Source organism: Osmia lignaria, chromosome 3 (genome assembly GCF_051020975.1).
Source record: "Osmia lignaria lignaria isolate PbOS001 chromosome 3, iyOsmLign1, whole genome shotgun sequence".
Lineage (NCBI taxonomy): Eukaryota > Metazoa > Arthropoda > Insecta > Hymenoptera > Megachilidae > Osmia > Osmia lignaria.
The window spans coordinates 9,806,746-9,825,023 of record NC_135034.1 but is presented as its reverse complement, the minus strand read 5'-3'; the positions used below and the strand labels follow the sequence as shown (position 1 = coordinate 9,825,023).

At 42.9% G+C, this 18,278-nt stretch overlaps 1 protein-coding gene across 2 annotated transcripts in view; it reads left to right on the top strand.

The window, feature by feature from the left end:
• Nucleotides 1-18,278, top strand: part of LOC117608086 (RNA binding protein fox-1 homolog 2) — a 177,803-nt gene that overhangs the window by 25,766 nt on the left and 133,759 nt on the right. For both annotated transcript variants that reach the window (XM_076693438.1, XM_076693437.1), the window contains exon 2: nucleotides 14,092-14,136. The gene's annotated coding sequence lies outside the window, so the exon portion shown is untranslated. The remainder of the gene's footprint in view (nucleotides 1-14,091; nucleotides 14,137-18,278) is intronic.

Here is an 18,278-nt window from a genome sequence, read left to right as displayed (position 1 = left end):
CGCGGTGTAATTTTTCTCGAGAATTTTCTTCAATTTCATCCGCGTTTGCGAAAGAATGGAATATAGGAGAGAGAGGAACGTCGGATAATGTGTATACAAATGAGACAGAAACGAAGTAACAAGGGGGAATGTAATTTAAACTTCTTTCTTACAATGCACGCATCAATTTTCTCCGGTTCCATTGCTCGTGACTCAGAGAGTCGACAAACTCTTCATGAAATGTACTTGCTCGCGTCACATAGAAGACATTTTCATAAGAACGATTGCGTCCTTTTCAACGAAGAATTTGTTCTTTCAATTAAAAGTAGACTAATGATACTTTCAACAGAGATTGAAATCAACACACGGTGATAAATTACCTGATATGCCACTAATGAAGTGCTCTCTTGCCAATTAATTTTTTCTTCTACGCCTGGAAATAATTAAGCATTTTTACAATTCACTTTTTGTTTAATTAAAATTTCAATCGAAGTTAATCGATACCTTCGCTAAAAATTCATTTTTCAATTCACCGCTTCAATTTCCTTTCTAAATTATCAGTATAATTTTAGAAGGGTTCTGAATTTCCCTGGTGGCTTCCTTTTTCAATTATTTCGCGAAATGAAATTCTTTGCACCAGTGCATCGATTAATAATTGCCATGGAAAAAAGGAATCGACTCTGAGAAACGTTATAATAGGAAAGACATCCTGATCAGTTGTATCCGCGAGGATCAATCGGATCGGCCATCTTGGTGCACGCTGCAACCGCTCGTAAAGCCATTCTTGCATCTCGTTTGACCCCGACGACGAACTCTGAGATTGGCTTCGTTAAGGAAAGGCACGGCACTCGTCGATGCTCGCACACAAAAACCGCAAACACATTCGTACATCGACGTGTACTATGCACCCTCTACTTAATTAAAGCAACTGATTTGTGTGTCTGTGTGGCTGGAACACGTGCGCGCACACCAGAGTACATTAATCCGTGCCTCTGGCGTATATAGTGTATAGAGAAGCACGTTGCATTGTCAATGAGATAACATGCACGGTTTCTAGCGTGAGAAAGGAGAGAAAGGAGGATATACTTAACTTTCTACGTCTGATCGACACGTGTACCACTGTTACCGCTGATTATATTAAAAATTTCAATGATTTTATTGATTTTTAACAATATATGGAATCTTTTCGAGTACATACACAAGCAGAGATACGATCTCCTTTTGCTAAGAAAGTATATTCGAAAGGAAATCGCATTGTATGCGGTGTTTCCTTGAAATTTCCATACGAGTCGGAATCGAATGGTTCCTGCTGTTCAACTTGCTGTCTGCAATATCGTCTTCTCGATTTATAACCATCTGCGCGATACCAGCTTACAAATCTTCTGAACCATTCCGAATCCAAACAGCGTTATTCCACTGGGGAAACAACCCACTTTCAGCAACAATTTAATAAAGAAAATACGATATAAAGGTTATAAACATGGTTGCGAAGAAATACGATTAAAACAGTGGAATTTGAAGGCAAAGAGAAGGATAAAGCGGATGCAAATGCAAGGAGAACGACGTTACCGAAACAAGCTTTTCGAGAAAGAATAAAACTCGTCTTATCTTGAACTTTGTCGTAGCTCTGTAAAGAGTCGGAGTAGATTGGCAATTTTCACGGGAAGGAAATTCAGAGAGCGAGCAACTGGCACGCGTGAGTTTTCATTCGAACAAGAGTCGTCGGGACGCTATGATTTTTCGAGAGAAAATTTCAGCTTTTGCATAAAGAGCGTCGAATATCTTGCGAATGGAAGCCGCCAGGTTGGCGCGCAATTATTATCCCTTCGCTTTTGCAGGCAACCGAGAATTTTATATTATTAACCCGTTCGTGTATTCCACCGGGTCCATCAAGTTTTGCATTTTAATATAACGGAACGCGGTGGGGTCAGATTGGAATCTATAAAGCATCGATCGATCCGATAGCGTCATCAAGAACGCTCGTCATCTTGGCATGAATCCAGCCTCGGGAATCTCGCGATTCGTTTCACCCGTCGACAGTGGCGAAATCGCGTATGGAAAACAGGAAATTACTGTTTAGAAAAAATGAATGGCTTTTCAGTGATTTATGGGAGTAGGTTGATTATATGATTGATCGTTGAACGCTTAATTACTTCTGGGAAGATTAACAAAGAAATTTTTTTTCCAAACAAAATAGCCAGCAATAAAGCATCGTATGATGTTCGAAAAAAAAACGTATCCGGGAAGCTGTTTCCATTGGCCAGTATTTTCTTGGTCGACGAGGACGGATCGAAAGCAATATCGCGATCGGTGCAATAGAAATATTGCCGCCGGTCTCCGGGTATTTTACGGGTCTCTCTGCGAGGCTGGCGCAGGAAAAATCGCTTGATATTTGACGAGCTCGAGACGAACCGACTGAACTTTCATCCATCGGAGAGCGGATATCCCGGTTCTATCCTGTTGCATAGAAATTATGAATATCCGTTTCGATCATGGAATTACGTTTCATTAATTAAACGGTTGTTTGGTCGCAGAGGCGATATCCTCCCGGGAGAATCGTAATTTCGGTACCAGGCACGAACTTCCCCAGCTTTGCCAATTAATTTCGTCCAAGTTTACACCGGTTCGCGTCGCGGCTCGACGAGCGTGTACATCGTTCCCCTTTTATCTTCTTCTGGACCGAGGAAGTTTTCTGGTTCACGAAACTCGGGAACGATGGCGGGAATCAACGAAAGCAAAGACTCTTTTTCTCGATGGCTGTTCGCTCGATTTACAGTCCCGATCATCGACAAATCTAGTAAAACTGGATCTGTTCGTAAATGGAGAACGCGTAAAGCTTTTAAGGAATATACGCGGAACTTTCGATTATCGAACCGGCTTAGTAAGAGGGTTTCGAATGGTGTGTTACGATCGCGGTGATCGCTGGACCGTTTCCTTCTTTTGCTTCTTTCTTTTTCCACGTTCCATGATTACAAACTTCGATCCCGCCGGTGGCTCTTACAGCCACTTCGAACTGTGTTTTAACCGAGAGAAGCTTGGTAATAAGTGGAGATTGAGTAGCATCTATCCCGGGCGAAGAGCTTCCAACATTGGGTAAGAAGGAAGCCTCGAGATCGTCTTAATTCGTTAGCTTTCTTCCCTCTCGTACTCTTGGAAAGCACTCTCGAAAAGCATGCTTTTTCTCATCGCGTTTTTCATTTACACGCTTAGCTTTTCATTTTTCGTTTGGATCTTACTTAATTTTCATCTTGGTTTACGATTGTTTCACATTTTTTCTTGGACTTCTATTTTAACCCGAGCGGTGTTAATCGGTAGAAGAAAATTCCCTGGTAATAAATTTGTCCACTCGCAATTTTTCCTCGCCAGCTTAGAATAGAATTAGCTTTTTCTTGAATCACAACGAAGCTCAAAGACGATCCTATAATACTATAAGAAGATTTCCGTTAGAACCGTGGTGAGTCGCGTGTTCGAAGGGCAAATTAATATTCCAACAGTTTCTCGAATCTTTGGGGCACCTACTTACCCCTAATACACTTTCCGCTCGTTTAGGTACCTCCAATTTCTCATTCGAGAGACGAGAGACACTTGGAACTCGATAGAGTCGCTGTTCCGAGTGATCCGCGTCTGAAATTCGGCGAACCAAACCACTTTCGATCTTTGTCTTTGAAAATGAGTTGAGAGAAAAGTACGGGGGATGGGGAGAAGGCGTGATGAAATTTTCCTAGCAATCATCGACACGTGCTGGTCGTCAGGCTTCGAAATGAAATTCCTTCGTTGGCCTGGAAGCCTCGTAATCGAGCTTTAATGCGAACGATATGCTGCTGCGTACGGGAAATGACTGATCAAATCGCTCTCGACGGCTCGTTTTCGGACCAGTAATTTTCTAATTAATTTTGGGGAGCTCGTTATTGGACGATCGAAGCCAGACGCGTAGTCGCGTTCTTCGGGAAGGGATCTTTGATAAATTTACGTTAACAGGTCGGTGATCGGGGTTGGAAATAAAAGAAGAGAAGAGAGAAATATTGGACATTATTTTGATATTAATATAATAGGGTAACGTATTCAATTATTGATCCCTTTTCTCAGAAAAGTAGAAAACATAGTATGATGCGTTTCTTATGTAATAAATTATAATTGTATTCGGGCTACGAAAGATAATTATATTTAAAATTTCGAAAATGAAAGAATACAAAGTACGGAATTAAATTAGGATCGTGGCTCTCTCCTACTTTCTTAGGAAAAGAATTAATCATTGCATAGAGGATGCTCTACATAGTAAATTTGCGGTTTTCAATTTGATTATTAGTGTGAGAGAAACGACCCATGTAGAACGATGTCAGACACTTTGACGAGGTTTTATCGACGTCCTTACACGATCCTTCAGTTTTATCGTTGACGTTTTCTTGGCTACGACCAATGAACGAATGGAAGCACGATTTAATGATTATAGCTTGCCGTTACGGGGAGGATTCGTAGCGAGGACGCGAGAGAAATCTTCGATTTCCTCGCGTTCGTCGCGGTAAATCTCTTTCTACGGGATTTATGTTGCGGAAACTTGGAAGTTGCCGGGCAAGAACTATGCTCGGCTACTATCGCGTGGACGATAATGCAGTTTTATCGAATTTATTTTCCTCCCCTTCGATTCAATTTACAAGAAAAAGAAGAAGTACGAGGAGAAGATGAGGAAGAAAAAACGAGACGTACCAGACAGCCATTTGTCTTGAAGAAGTTCACAGACAGAATATTCATCGACGGATTTGATCATCTAACCCAACCCTTTTGCCATACGAAAGATTTCACTTTGAATCCCGATCCAGCAATTCGATTCGGCAAATATTTTGCCCGTCTAGTTTGCGAACGCGTAGGAGGGACGTGATTTGGAAGGAGGATGAAAAGGACCGGTAGGTCGATTTGACGTTTCGCTGATCCGTCCAAGGACCCTTGCTATTTGCAAAGGACCAGCTCGTCGTTCCTTTAAAGATACGCTCCTCCCAAAGGTTGTTCAACGCGAAACAAGGAAGATCCTCTGGAATTTTTCTCTGCAACGAGTTTGGAATAGCAACGGACCGCGGTGAAAAGGAACGGAGAAGCACGTAAGAGGAGCACGGAGGATTGAAGGAGGAGCACAGAGGCAATGCAAGGAGATAGAAGTGGAAAACGGTGCCCAGAGATCGTATACCTCGATTCATACGGCCCTGGCCAGTCTATACGCATCGCGTGCACCGCGCATAATGCAGCTTGACGATGTCTGAGAGCACAGAGCATGCCTCTATTCCCTCTCGACAGAAATGGCTTTGTGAGCTCCCTTAACCCACCCCTTCCCTCCTCCTCTTCCGTTTCACCAGCTCGACCCTTTGCCGACCATCGTCTGAGGTGAAACTTGTGTCGTTGGAACAGTCACCGCGGCAGGCCGATTCCCTTGTTAATTCACTCGGGGCTAATATCGAAATAGAGCGAAACGGGTAAAGTGCGTTTCCCTGTACAACTGGTAATGCAACCTGAATCGTCACCTTATCGTTATCTACGAGTTCGAAGAGCTTTTTACCGATCCCTAACGCTGCAACGATCCGCGTGTACGAATGCAGTGACCACCGATTTAGGATTAGGATAAATATTTTTCGTGAAGTTTATTTTGAATCAGCCTGTAGGACGAAAGAGTCTGTACAAAAGTGGAAACGTAGCAACTGGCAACATTTCGACGTCCGGTCATTCTAATTATTCTAACGAGCAAATTAGTGCAAAAAAGGAGGAAAAGTTTCATTTAGCGAGGCTGCATCGGTGTGCATCTTTTCTGGTTGCACGGGTCCGCGCGTCGAGTGGGCATCCACGTCCGCAAAAACGAGACGTTAATGGGGAAAACTTTCGGCTCGGAGTTGCCCGCGTTTTCCCGTACGCTATTCCGGAAATTTCTGATTATTTTTTGTTGTCTGGTCAGCTTTCGTAAGTGCAATGTTCGCTCTCTATATCGAGCAGCAAGCATCAGGGAGGGTAATTGAAATTAATTGTGGCGTTCTTCTCTTAAATATTTCTCCGAGATTCGATTGAATTCCTTTGAAAAATCGAGGAAAAACATCGGTGACTTTACAATTATGGATTTCTTCTGGAATGTAGTTATCGAACACGAGACTCCGCCGTCTCTCGAATCGTATTACTCCCGATCGATGTAATTGTATCAGTGTCTAAGTAGTCCATTACGGGCGCCACAATTTGCGCCGTCGAATTGAGTCAATGATTTTACTTGTCTTACTGACCTAATTAATTACCAGGCATGCCGAAATATATCGCTGCAATTCGTAAACCAATTCACTGCGTTTCCATAGTGAATACTCGCAGTAGAATATGCCTGGAATTTCGATGGTCAGACAAGTAGCTGATACTTGGACGCGTTTGATTCGCTGCAAACTTTGACCTACTTCGTTTGATCGAACTTCGATTCCTTTTGTTATACGGATCATTGAACATTTTTACATAAGGCGCTTTATAAAGAAAGAAAGACATATCTTTTTTATAACTTTCTTTTTAATTTATACGATCTGAACGTTTCGAACAAGAAAGCGTACAATAGGCGGCTCGAAGGAGCGATGATTTAATTGTCAGAATCTTGTAATGGAAATTATTCAAATTATTTCCCCTGAATCGCCTCGCGAAATTGTCTCGCAGTCGATCGGTAGAAGCGTATCGTCCGGAAGCTTAATGAAAATTCGTCGAGAAATGTCCATTGTTTGCTCTTGTTCCCGTGTTGTCAGTTTTTTCGAGCAAATGGAAGGATCGTCTTTGTTCGTCGCGATTCGATCGGATTGCCAGGGACAATACCGCCGCGCCGGGGCTAAATCGAATCGCGAAGGAGAAGTGTCCTAAAGGCTATTACTACCCCCGAAGCCTCGACCTCGATTTACTTTGCAAAAGGGTGCTGCTCAGTTTCCTCGACATTTCACGCCCCCCCTCGACACCAGGGAAAATGAGCGTCATGGGAATCGAGAAACCGATCGATCCTATGGAAACGCCTCTGCTAATCCCTTCGATGACAAATCCGTCGACCTATAAACCGAGGAAAACTCGCCGGTGTCCTGTCAACCGCGCTAAACTTTGCTTTTCCATTTTCCGTCGATAACGAGAACATCGATCTTTCCTTGTCATCCGTTTTCTTGCATAACGACTTATCGCGTGTCGAATGAGAACGAACGCTTCGGGCCATCAAATTTTTGTATAATTTGTTTATCGATTGACCGTGGAAAGTGTCGGAACGGAAGAGGTACTTTTCTTTTCCTGCTATCGTTTAACAACTTCCCACGCGATGCTCGATGACCCTCGGTACGAGTAATCAGCGGCGGTAGTTATACGTGCTTCAACTTAAACATAATCACTTTCCTCGAAACGTCCTCGCGGTACGCTTTGATCTCCTTTCGAGAGTTTCGCCGGAGGACGATTCGCCGCAGGTGACGGGCGGAAAAATCTGGCTTTCGCGAGACGAGGAATCTGCTCGCGCTGTCAAAGACATCCCCGAGGGTCCATTAACCTTACGCGAGGGCTAAACGGGACGAGGGAAAAATAAACAGACGAGAGATAGCCGAATGAGGGGAACCGAACGGAGAGCGAGAGTTAGGAAAAGAGGAATGTGAGAGAGAGATAAGCAGTTGAGGAGGGCGATAGCGTGTCTGGATATCGATCCTCGCTTCCGGGATGTTACCACCGTGCTCCAGCTTTTCCATCCCTTCGCGTGTGTGCCAGATGCACGCGTTCCGTTTGTGTAAATACACGCGTGCGGTGGAACGCGAGAGTGCACAGGTGAGCGCGTCGATACAAGTGCTCGTATCTTCCCCAGACTTTCGACGTACGTGCGTCGATGGGGAAAGAAACTGTTCAGGTTCGACCCGTTCGCGGTGAGATCGAGGGTGCTGAAGATAACGAACCACTGATGAATTGCACCGGTAGAATTATTAATGGTAACGCGGTACAACCTTTAATACGTGTTATAATAAATAAAAGGCACTCGATAAATAATCACGATAAATCGACCGACTGAAAATATACGAATTTAATTGGAGTTACGTAATCAAGAAAGGGTGAAAAAAATTACACAGGTTGGGGAGGGAAAATAAAGAGAAAGGAAGACACGAAATTAAGAGAAGTACGAGTCCGGCTTGTTTCGCAAGATCAAAGGTTAGATTGTAATTAACCGCGACTAAGGGTGAAGATTCAGTTTCGTCGGTGTCCGGCAGAAAATTCCGTGAATTAAGCAGCCGAGAGAGAGTTGCGTGGCACGCGTAATTAAACCCGGAGCTAACCTGATTCAACTTGGAAAAAAATTCTAAACAAAATTTTCCACCGGTCGTTGAATACTCGCGAGCGGTCAGAAGGGCGCGGAAAGACGGATACGGTTGTACACGCTCGGCGCATACACGCTGATTGCATACTCGCGAACGCATTCTGGGGAAACAATGTGTGCGAACGTGGAACAGGAGCAGCAGGGAATGTGGAATAAACGGGTATCGTTTGCGAGCCTGGGAAACGTCTGCGATTGCTCCAGGATCGCCAGCATTTTCAACAATTGTATTGTTTTCTTCTCGTTGCGTACGAGAATTGTATAGTTGCTGAAACGTATAGTGACCATACTTTTGTGCTTTTCCAACTCACGTGAAATTGGCTGCGATGTTGGTGAATTTTATTTTAAAACGCTTAAAAATAATTGTACGAATTCTCGAGGAAAGAGTTATCACGTTTGACGGGTGTTAAGGAAAACTCCTATGAGAGAAGGAAATTGATGTTTGGAAAATTCCAAGTGACGTGTTACCAAGAAAGGTAGTTCATATTTCTTAACCGCACGAGTTGTTCAGACGATGGCATCGAACACGATCACGGTACATTATCGGGAAGGCTTCGAGGAAAAGTCTGTTATCGAAGAAGAGCCGCGGATAAGTAAGGACAGATTGCAACCAAGAAACTACGTAATATTTCAAGCTGCTGTCAAAACGAGGTCTGAACCTGTTCCTCTCTTTCCTTCTCCCGAATCCTCATGCATACCCGCACACGGTACGTGTCAGGAGATATTAAAGCGGGTTCCTTTGGCGACCGGCCAAATCGATGAGAACCGAGGTTATCGTCTCTCCGACTCGACGGCAATCTCCCTTCGCAGCCGGCCACGAGAATCGCGGGTGCCGATTTTACGATCCGTCACCGTCATGAATTTTCCAGACTTTCTTTATTCTGACTGCGAATGCATCTTTAGATCCTCGGGATCGCTTCTTTATTTTCGTCCGTTTCAAACGAAATAATTTTAATACCATCGTGAGAGCTAAAACACTGTGAGAAAGCCTCTGAAATTTTTAATGGTTTAAAGTGTAATTCATTGATAATTCCACTAATTCCAAGCATAATAAGAACATATTTTTTACACGATATTTTGTCATTTTTATCGCAACGTTAAACAGTTAACGTCCGGCGAAGCGTTGTTTCTCGTGGATCCAACAGAAGTATAAAAATCGTGGAAACGATGGGTATTTACGTAAATCCGTCTGTGATAATCCCAGCTTCGGACCCGAGCATCACGAACGGCGAATCTTTCGGGAAAGAGGAAAAACGTTAAATTTCGTTCGCATCCGGAAAATGCGTTCCGCTTCGAGCGTTTTCCTCTCTGCTTTTTGAAATAATCGTCCGTCGAGTAGCAGGATAAACGAGCAGCTCGACGAGAATGTTGGTATGAATATTTCATCCCGGTGCATTATTATTCCTGGTATTACGAATTAACGGTTTAACGAGCCTCGGATGCCGGTAAAACGTTCATTTTATAATTAATAGGACGATTGATCGGTCCGATCGAATCGCGAATGATTTTCGAAATCGATCAACATATTAATGTATTGTAATTCTCGAATATTTTATTGATGTCGAGAATCTACAACAGCTCGATTACAAATTCATATTTTCATATCGTAAATTGTTCGATCACTGCAATAATTTTCTTCGAATCCAATGCCGTGTCTCGATTTCCTCGATTCACCTGCTTCGCATCAGTCACGGTCATTTACCATCAATTCGGCTGACTGTTCACGGTGACCATGAGGCAGCTAAACCTCCTAATTGCGAATAGCACTCGGGATACACATGATCACTCAAACGTAGCCTGCCTTCGATAATGAACCTTGTGTTCCCGATGTTGCCGCGAACAACAAGCAACCGGGATTGAGTTGCATACGTTATTGGGATAACAGGGGAATTAATTTCAAGCTGTTTCGATCGGGAATCTCCTTAAACCGGGAGCAGAGGGTAATTGATAACAGGAACGAAACTTCGTCAACTTTGAATCGCTGAGAAACTTTTCAGGAAATTTCTTTCAAATTTGTTTCAGGAAATTCAATCAAAAGGATCATTTATTCTTTTTCTAATTTAACTTAGCGCCAGTATCGTTTTCTATTTCTTATCGAATCAATCATTTTAATAGATTATCAAAATTTAATAATAATGATAAGCAGAAAATATAATGGTTTTAGTAGTTGATAGAAGGTCTAATCTTTAATAAGCATCTCGTTCCACCCGATAACACAGAAACCGTGTTATCCCAGCCTCTAATCTCGATGCAACCCTCGAATGCTTTTCAATTTTCCTTGCCCGAGGCCTGACTGAACGCTCTTCCTCCCCCGCAAGCGAATCGATTAATCGAAAGGGGCCAAATAAACCTGAGGGAGCACACTTGGCCTCTAGCCAGTAACCTTCCAACCCTTTGCCCTTCCACGTCATCCTCTCGCTTTGAAGGAACGATCGTAAAATTTCTAGTAACCTTTCGGAATCTTTAATCTTGCGGTTTTTGGCTGGCGAGTCGTCTTGTGATTACGAATGCGAAGAAAATTTGAAAGAAATTTGCAAAGGTTAAACTTTGATGTACAGTGATCAATTAATATCGGGTTATTGATCGCCGTGCGAGAAACAAACAAGGAAGAAAACCTTTTAATCATTTATTACCGATGAAACGTGTTAACGAGGAGTCAAGACGCGACGAAATGATTAATTAATGGAAATTATAGATATAGCTTATAGATTCCTCGATGCTCGTGTCCGGTTTTCTCTACGGGAAGAAGAGAAAATGTTTCGACGAGCCGTTTGAAATATGAAGACAAGCTTCTTCGTAACTCGAGTCATTCATCACGTTAATTACGGCCTCCCGCGAACATTTCTAAGAAGCGAATTAATCGCGTTGCAGTCGCGTTGCAGTTATGCAGACGGTCTTCATATCGATGCCGGTCTTCTACGAATGAAACGAGTCGCATCAATTAGCCCGTTTAAACTGGATCAATTAATCGTTTAAATGAACCTTTCTTCGAGTTTTCAAACGATTAAAACTCATTAAATTTCTCTAAGGTTAAAGGTGAGTTACATTTTCTTGGCTTTAATCAGGAGAGCTAGATCACGGATTGAATTTAATTAAACGAATAGAATAGGTGACAGCCGTTTTCATTTAAGAACTTCGGGTAGAGCGAGAATTTTCTGTCTACGTTGGGAAACATAATGAAATAGTAAATTGAAACAATTAAATTCCTATTTAAATGGCAGCGCCAGTTAACGCGTTAAATACTGAACTCGTCCGAGCAATCTTCATTTCTATGGAGCTACCGTATTCAACGCGTCAATTAAATTATGACTCGTTTCACTCGTTTACAGGTTAATTCATTCGAGACCAGTCTCTTATCATTACACCCTCTTCTATTCATTTTTTCTTTTTTTTTTAAGTTCAACTTGCAGAGAAATGAAATTGGAAAGTTTCTTGCTCTCCTTGATCGATTCATTCTCTAACCAAATCACGACTCCTTTTCTTCAGTGGAGATCAGATTATTCTCGGGTGTCAAAATTTTGTCCGCTCGATTACACGGGGTCGTTTCGCGCGACAAGTAGTCGCGAAGGGTTAATTTCACGGCGTTGCGAGCCGTGCAACGCGTGACCCAGTTAGCTCGCTCGTTTCCCGGTGCATCGACCCGAGTACGCGTTTATTAAGGGTGGCAAAAGGGTGGCCTCCGACTGGCATACTGGATGTCTCAAAATACCATATCAAAATGCAATCCTGAATTCGATTTCCATCCTCGTAGTTCCTGTTTTTCACGATTCTTGTAATCTTGACCCAGATAAATATCGTATCCATCGAAATCAATTTTCAATTGTTTTCAAGTATTATTTACCTGTTTTGATAAACCCCCTTAACAACGAGATGAAAAGATGCAATGGTAAATTTTCTTTAATTAAGCTCTCCAGTCGTCAAGTCGGATCTAACGCTAGAGCTTCTTCATCGAGCACTGCTCTTTGATGCGAAATCGATGACATCGCTAGCTAGGACGTCGTCCTTCTTTTCTCTCTCTCTTTCTCTCTCCCGAGGGAGGTTCAATAAAAATTCCTGGAGCCGGGAAACTGGCATGAAACATCGGTGGCTGAGACTGAGTTCTCTCGTAGCTAGCGTAGACTTGGAATTGCAACGGGCCACGCTCGGAGCAAAGCGAAATTCCATAGTGGTTCGAACGAGAGCGGAGGCGCCTTTTTAAATTCCACGAATAACTAACGCGCGGCGTCTAGTTCGATGGAAAATTATTCGTTGCTTCACCGTTGTGAACAATTGTTTTCCAATGGGAATATAATTTACCCGAGGAAATATTTGTGAAATAGTTTTGGTAGTAGAAAGATAGAATTATGAAAATTAACGATTGAACATTTTTTTTGAAATTCCCAATTGATGAGAAGTGATCAGGGGCGAGAACGATCGAAGGCATCATCCGTGACGGTGATCGATAACGACGCATACCGTCTCGTCTCGTCGACGATGGAATCGCTTTCCATTCCTGCTACCCAGGAATTCCCATCGAAAGGTCCTTCGAGGTGTCGCGAATTACTTCCATCGCGGAATTTTCATCTCGTCCCCCGTCTGCCGTCTCAGATTCCAGCCTCGCATAATTTCCATTCCTTCGTTTGTTTAATTACACCGGAGAGGATCGAATAGCGTTATCGAATCGGCCAACTTTGCTCGATGATTACTCCGGGGATCGAATGGAAAAAGCGACAGGTGTTCTCTTGCCATCTTTTATATCCCGATGCACTTTCGAAAAGGGCCACGTCAGAGGGAAGAGACGCGTCCATCCACAAAGTCCTCCGAGGACGACACTCAGGGAAGTTCCGTTAAGATCGATGATGGAATCGGATCTACTCGAACGTTCAGCAGATACCAATCGAGTTGCGGGTTTGCTTGAATCGTTCCGGACTTTGAACCTTTCCAACTTGTCCCAGGGTTTCTGGATCTCGATTCCGGGAGATGGAGATGGATAAAAGGGTCACCGGGGTGCTTTGCCAAGGAGCTGTTTCATTATTCAGCAAGAAAACTCGAAGGAAAATATTTTTATAAAATTCTGAATCGATCTTCGACGACCGGAAGATATTTATTTTCATCCGAAACAGGAATATCGATGAATTTTATTTTAACTTAATTACGAGACTCAACAATGCTAATGATATTAACTCAATGAATAAATCGGTCCTCTTTCCTTGAAAAGAAAATAATGATAGAATAACGTTAGAGGAAACAGATCGTCGGAGGTCGGTTTAAGCCAATTTTCATGACAGAGAACGCACATTAGTGGACTCGAGGGCGTTAATGTTGGCCAGGTGGAAACGGGAAGTGGAAGTCGATGTATCGCCCGGAGAGGAAATGGTCGAGGGACGGGTTTTAAAACTAAACGCAGTTAAATCGAGTGTGTTACACACCGGAACACAGCGTCGCGTCGCGTTAATAGTTAATGCTCGGACTGCACGCGACTGTGTAACACGTTTCTGGTACCGGACGTTCTTCGGCTTCCCTTGTCGCGCGTGCACACGATTTCCGGACGAAGCCACGGAAATACCGTTCAACCTGATTGCGAGAACATCGTATTTTCGATAGCATCGAAATTGTTCATTTCTTCCAGTTTTATTCAGTCCAACTCAATTCGTGATTTGTCTTTGCAATTTTCTAACGAATTTCGTTAGCACAGCAGATAGATCATGCCAGTTTAGATGCAACCGAGTGATTATTCAGCCGGTGATTAAAGCCGGATAGCAAAGTTCCGTACCAGTATAATAATTCAGGATTCCCTTGTGTTGTTTCAGATTTCTGCCAGCCTCGTCCTGCCCGGCTTTCCTTCCTGCTCTCAGGTGAGTGACGTTAATATCTTTGATGGAAACGCGCCACTTAAGGGATTGTTTGCTCGTGAAAAAAGAGAATGTCGCAAGAGAAACGAGCAACGTCCAATCAATTTTCAGCTCTCTGTACCTTTGATCAGAAAAATCACGCGGTAGTTTTCGTTCGTAGACACCATAAATGAATTCGTTTAAACTCTCTTTCGAAGAAATCGTTGAAGGCAATTTCGACGCCAGTATTCGCAGGTAGGAATATTATTTACTTGACAAACTGCTCTCGGGACTGCGAGTTCTTCGCGCGCTACGCAAACAGGACTTTTTATGGCGTTATTTATTTCTGTTCCATGAATCAAGCGATGAAACGTTAATATTGAAGCAAAGAGCTGATTATTTTCGCAGTTTCCTCAGTGTTGTAATTCTTTCTATTAATCTCGAATCGTTTTAAAATTGTTAGAAATTAGTAATCTCGATCATCGAAACGTAAGAACAACTCGATAATTTTCTCGTTGAAAATGGTCAAAGGGCGGGAAGTCGCGATCGTTTTATAAGCCGAGCAAAACTAATCCATCATCTCGTCGACGAACGTCGTCAAAGGGAACAGACGAGGTATGAAAAAGAAAAATATACGATGCTACGCGCGTTTCAGCGAGAAAACACGAAAATGATTGCATTCGAAATCGGTGAAAAAGGGGTGACGAATAGAGAGACGAGTCAAGAACAGTTCCACCGGATATGTACTTTCCAAAGAGGAAAGCAATTTTTAACGACCCGACCCTTTTGTACTTTGCTCGTGGATGCGTGTCTCTTATCCCATGGCATCGGAATCGTGCTGTAAACGACGATACGATGGTTTCTCCTAAACGAGTCGTCGTTCTAGATAGAAGTAGACGAGTTTCGAGATCTTCGGATAAATTTGACCGTGGGTGTTTTAATTGTTGGTACGTGACAGTGGATAGAAATATAATCGTCTTTTTTTAATCTATATTTAAGCGTGAAGGTGTCAGTTGTAAATTACTCCCTGGTTTTCACGCTTGAAAACCTGGTTTTCACGTCGGCTGTCACAAAGGTCGAGATGAAATCTTCTATCTGAAATATTACTTTCAGCTACTTCTTTCTTCTTTATATTTTCTTCTAAGTCGAGCTGTGAGAACGTTAGAGACTAATGGAGGATCCTTGTATCGTGTAGGATTTATTCTATTTCACCCCTCATAGTTGAAACCGAGACATCAATTACTAAAATCAAATAAAATTGTCAAATGTTCTTCTAAATATTTTTCTTCTTTAAAATTGTACCTTTGTCGAGTTTCGTGGAAACGATTTCTCTCTGTACGATCGTTCGATACGATCCATCGAGTATATCATCGAAAAATAATACGGGAAATAATGGTATTCCGGGAACAGGGTTACCTTGTCGCAATAGAAGGAAACGTGACACGCGTTATCGAGAAAGAAATCACTTGAACGGAGTACGTGGAGCAGGACGGTCGGGCTTTTTCCGAAGACCGGCTATTGCTGCGACTGGAAAACGTGGAGAACGTAATGGCGGTGGATGGCGATCGGTGAAGAATGCGTCGATCGAATACCTCGACCACGTAATCTCGTGATTTTCGTTCTCCGATCGACGCGTGCTTGTCATGTTGAAAAGTAGAAGAGAAAAGAGAAGGAAGAGGTTGAGGGGTGAAATGAGAAACTTTGAGGTAGACGATAGACGGAAGGGTGTTTTATCGACAGATAGAGGATAGATGGTTTCTTCTAACTAGTCATGATTAATTATAAATGAAAATTCGCGCACCATCTTATCACGTATCAACCGCGTTTCTTCAGTCATAATAATCCCACTACCAAAGCATTTTTACTCCTTAGGTTCTTACGTATGCACTTGAGGTTGACATTAGCACAATTTATTATACAATATACGGTTCGTCCCGTATGATTGAAATAAATAAATAAAATAACAGATAAGATAACGTATTGTTGGCAGAGGCAACGTACCACCGCAAAACGTATTTATTCTGAAGCACAAACAACAGACAGGACAAACTGTTTACACTTCATTTCCAAATACCTTGGATAAACTTGACAGCTTGACACGGTACTTAACAGTTGTTAACTCGACACGACACGCTCCATTCACACGTATATTACAACATAAACGAGACGGATAGAGTGATTAAAACTTGAAGATTCGAAAATGCTAAATAATTTTAATTACCGATCTCTTCTTTTTACCTTGTTAAATGAGACGAGGGATTTGCTTTGACGATCGAAATTCCTTTTGAATGTATATTTAATTCGAAAATGATTAATCGGATCAAGCAACCCGATCATTTCATTCAAAGACCATCGAGGAAGAAACATTGGAAGGGTTGACAGAGAGGCGAAAACGAGGAAACTCGTCTCTTCGTGATCGTCGATGCGTGTCGAGATGTTTAAACCTTGCTCGTTGGTCGATTCGAAGCTGAAAAGTTTCCTCCGCGTCGGTCGCGACAAGAGGAGGCGAGTAGGTTCGGCTAGGAAAGAGGATGCGAGCCGAGGGGGTGCGGCATTGGCAACCGGAAAGAGAAAGAAACAGCGGTCGTCGACGCAGAAGTGCCGTCAAGTGGAACGCAAGGTGATGTAGACTCTCTTTGCTTTTGCTTGCTTGCACTTTCCACCACCATCTCGACACAGCTCTTCGCCTACGCCTCTTTCGCTTTCTTTCATTGCCCGCCATCCTCTACTCTAGTTTTTCCTCCCCCTCCTCTTCCATGCCCTTTGCACATTGTTTTCTCTTCTTCGTATTCTATGCCTCTTCTTGTTTACACCGGTGCGAGGGTTGCGGTGAGATTTAGAAATTCGAGAAAATGAATTCTCTCGGTTGCTGGTCTACTTTGTTCCTTGTAGGGCTTGAAAAATTTCACCGTTTCTTCGAATTTGTAAGAACAATATGATTCAAGATGATATCGCAACACGGTGACCGAGATTCTGATCAATCGTCCCTGCGTTTCCTCCACTCCCACGCGGCGCAGTGCATCGTAAAACGTCGAAGACTGTTATCCCAGGAGCGTAGAATGCGTCATCGAGCGGTCGTTAAGCGGGCTTCACGATTGCTCGGGGAGCAGTAAAAGCCGTGCACCGAGGTATGGAAACAAACCGTAAGCAGCGTTTATGGTGTAGCAGAGGGTGCGGTGCATCGATCCGTTCCCAATGCATGAAATTAAGACGTTCCACACGGTGTTATCAACGCAACCAGTTTATCGCTCGATCGTACCTCCGTGACTGGGAGATCTGCAATGCGGATCCCGCAGACTCCGCGCGGATTCCGGATCGTCCGAATGCACGGTGAATACGTGTAAAAATTATGGTTCGCCAGGGAACGCGCACCTACCACCCGCGTTCGAGGTTGCTTCTTTCACACGATACTTCCACTAAACTTTCTGCCCACGAACCACCCCCTTTCCGTCTGCTAAAGTGTACATTTCAACTTGTCTACTCCGAGATAACGTACTCGTTCAGGTGTTCGATTTGAAAAATGTATCATTCCTCGAATAAGAATTTATAACGCGCTCTAGAAATCGTAATTATTCATTTTTAAGCAAAGAAGCTTTATACCAGGGGTTGTTGTTCACTCGCTAAAGACGACGCAAGGTAAGGGGTTAAGAGGCTTCTAGCGTTGAATCTTTAAGACTGAAAACTCTTCGGGCAAGTCAAAAGGCTGTAGCTTTTAAGGATAGAAGTGGCAGAGATTTTAAGATTCTTACCATTTCGACGTAAAATCCAAAGGGATTTTACGTTTGAAATTCTGACTTGAAATGCAACTCAAAAGGAACTGATTCTGACTGATCAATAATAGATGCGGACACTCTTTCTTAGAACTTTGATACTCATACTGGCGCTAAAACGAAAGGAAGGAAGAAAAGAAAATTGTCAGATTATTTTCAAACAAGTTTAGATATTATCTACGACCAGTTGCTTCCTCGTTAAATGTCATCGCTGTGAAACGTTGTTCTTTTTACAACCAATCAACCATTCGTGGCTCCACGCATACGTACATCGCTATCGTAATGTCAGCGACCGGAGAGAGAAACTTTATGCAGAGTGCCTATTGTGCAACCCTGTCGCGAACTGTATTGTACCGGGCGCATCATGTTCCCGTGGTAAACAGTTTGCATAATAAT